General features: G+C 50.7%; 1 pseudogene across 1 annotated transcript; it reads left to right on the top strand.

Annotated features, from left to right (window-relative positions):
* The first annotated feature begins 1077 nt into the window (after positions 1-1077).
* Positions 1078-2228, top strand: LOC308278441 (actin, cytoplasmic 1-like; annotated as a pseudogene). Its single transcript has one exon. The product of its transcript is annotated as an actin, cytoplasmic 1-like (transcript).
* The last annotated feature ends 697 nt before the right edge of the window (positions 2229-2925 follow it).

Below are 2925 nucleotides of genomic sequence, written 5' to 3'. Positions count from 1 at the left end.
AAATATAAAATGGGGCTGGGGGGGGTCACTCAGAGGTAGAATGCCCCTGAGTTCAATCCCAGCACACACATACAAAAAGGTACTGATAACTTCATGTATGAACATAACTATTTGAATTAACTTCATTAAATCTCCCCTCTCCACCTCTCTCCAAACCCCCTTCCACTCGTCTAACCTTGTCCTCATTTATCTGAAATTCCCCTTTTTTGTGGTACTAGAGATTGAACCCATGGCCATTCTACCTCCGAACTACACCCCTAGTCCTTTTTTTTTTTTTTATTCTTTATTTTGAAACATGGCCTCACTAAGTTGTGGAGGGCCTCACTAAGTAGCCAAGGCTGGCCTCGAACCCGCGATCCCCCTGTCTCGGCCTCCCAAGTACTGGGATGACAAGCCTGGCTTGAAGTCTCTCATTTCCCAGTCTCTCCGTAGCTTCCACATAGGAGAGAAAAGCTTACGGTCCCCTGAGGCCGGCTGACCTCACTTATCATATGCCCTAGCTCCGTCTGTTTGCCTGCAAATGACATAATTTTGTTCTTCTTATGGCCGAGTACAATTTCATCCCGTGTATATACCATACTTGCATAATCCATTGATTTGTTGACGGACACCCAGGCTGCTTCCATAAATATTTGACTCTTGTGAACTGTGCTGCTCTGAATGGAAAGGTGCGTGCATCTTAGCATTCGACTTTGATGTTTTTGGTAAGATACCGAGGACCAGCGTAGCTGGGGCATATGCTGCTTCCGTTCCTAGTGTTCCGAGGAACATCACACCAGCCTCCGTAGCTGTTGTACTGATGAGCAGTCCCACCAACAGCGTGTAAGAGTTCCTGTTTCCCCACATCCTCGCCAGCGCTGATACCTGTTTGACTTCTTGATGGCCGCCATTCTAACTGCAGTCAAGTAAAATCTCTGTGTGGTTTTGATTTGCATCTCCCTGATTGCTAGTCATATTGAACAGTTTTTCTTTTAATTTATTGGCCCATTGTATTTCTTCTTTGGAGAGAAAGTGTCTGACTGCCGAGATCGCGTCCACCCCGCGAGCACAGTCCCCTCGCTGCTCCACCGCCGCCGGTCCACACCCGCCACCCAGCTCACCATGGATGACGGTATCGCTGCGCTCGTCGTTGACAACGGCTCCGGCCTGTGCAAGGCCGGCTTCGCCGGTGACGATGCCCCCCGGGCCATCTTCCCGTCCATCGTGGGGCGCCCACGGCACCAGGGCATGATGGTGGGCATGGGCCAGAAGGACTCCTATGTGGGTGACAAGGCCCAGAGCAAGAGAGGCATCCTGACACTCAAGTACCCCATCGAGCACGGCATTGTCACCAACTGGGACGACATGGAGAAGATCTGGCACCACACCTTCTACAACGAGCTGCGTGTGGCCCCTGAGGAGCACCCAGTGCTGCTGATGGAGGCTCCACTGAACCCCAAGGCCAACCGTGAAAAGATGACCCAGATCATGTTCGAGACCTTTAACACTCCAGCCATGTATGTGGCCATCCAGGCTGTGCTGTCCCTGTACGCCTCTGGCCGTACTACTGGCATTGCGATGGACTCCGGTGACGGGGTCACCCACACCGTGCCCATCTACGAGGGGTACGCCCTTCCCCATGCCATCCTGCGTCTGGACCTGGCTGGCCGGGACCTGACAGACTACCTCATGAAGATTCTGACTGAGCGCGGCTACAGCTTCACCACCACGGCGGAGAGGGAAATTGTACGTGACATCAAGGAGAAGCTGTGCTATGTTGCCCTGGACTTCGAGCAGGAGATGGCCACCGCAGCCTCCAGCTCCTCCCTGGAGAAGAGCTAGAGCTGCCTGACGGCCAGGTGATCACCATTGGCAACGAGCGATTCCGCCGCCCCGAGGCACTCTTTCAGCCTTCTTTCCTGGGCATGGCATCCTGTGGCATCCATGAGACGACCTTCAATTCCATCATGAAGTGTGACGTTGACATCCGCAAGGACCTCTATGCCAACACAGTGCTGTCTGGCGGCACCACCATGTACCCAGGTATCGCCGACCGGATGCAGAAGGAGATCACAGCCCTGGCCCCCAGCACGATGAAGATCAAGATAATCGCTCCCCCTGAGCGCAAGTACTCCGTGTGGATCGGCGGCTCCATCCTGGCCTCGCTGTCCACCTTCCAGCAGATGTGGATCAGCAAGCAAGAGTACGACGAATCCAGCCCCTCCATCGTCCACCGCAAATGCTTCTAGGCGGACTGTTACTTAGCTGCGTTACACCCTTTCTTGGCAAAACCTAATGCGCAGAAAAAAAGAGATCAGATTGGCATGGCTTTATTTGTTTCCTTTTTTGTTTTTTTTTTTTTGTTTGTTTGTTTTGGCGCTTTTGACTCAGGATTTAAAAACTGGAACGGTGAAGGTGACAGCAGTCGGTTGGAGCGAGCATCCCCAAAGTTCAACAATGTGGCCCAGGACTTTGATTGTACATTGTTCTTTTTTTTAAATAGTCATTCCAAATAATAGTGAGATGCATTGTTACAGGAAGTCCCTCGCCCTCCCAAAAGCCGCCCCACTCCTCTTCAGGGAGGATGTCCCAGTCCTCGCCTGAGTCCACACAGGGGAGGTGACAGCATTGCTTTTGTGTAAATTATGTAATGCAAATTTTTTTAATCTTCGCCTTAATACTTTTTTATTTTGTTTTATTTTGAATGGTCAGCCATCAAGGCCCCCCAACTTTTTGTCCCCCAACTTGAGATGTATGAAGGCTTTTGGTCTCCCTGGGAGTGGGCTGAGGTGTGGAGGCAGCCAGGGCTTACCTGTTACACTGACTTGAGACCAGTTCAATAAAGTGCACACCTTAAAAATTAAAAAAAAAAAAAGAAAGTGTCTATTGAGTTCGATTGCTCAGGTTTTGATTGGGTTATTTGCTTTTTTAGTGCTAATTTTTAAT

The sequence above is a fragment of the Muscardinus avellanarius genome, assembly GCF_963383645.1.
Source record: "Muscardinus avellanarius genome assembly, chromosome: 22".
NCBI classification, from domain to species: domain Eukaryota; kingdom Metazoa; phylum Chordata; class Mammalia; order Rodentia; family Gliridae; genus Muscardinus; species Muscardinus avellanarius.
Note: the sequence above shows the minus strand (reverse complement) of the source record. Positions and strands in the feature narration are given on the sequence as shown.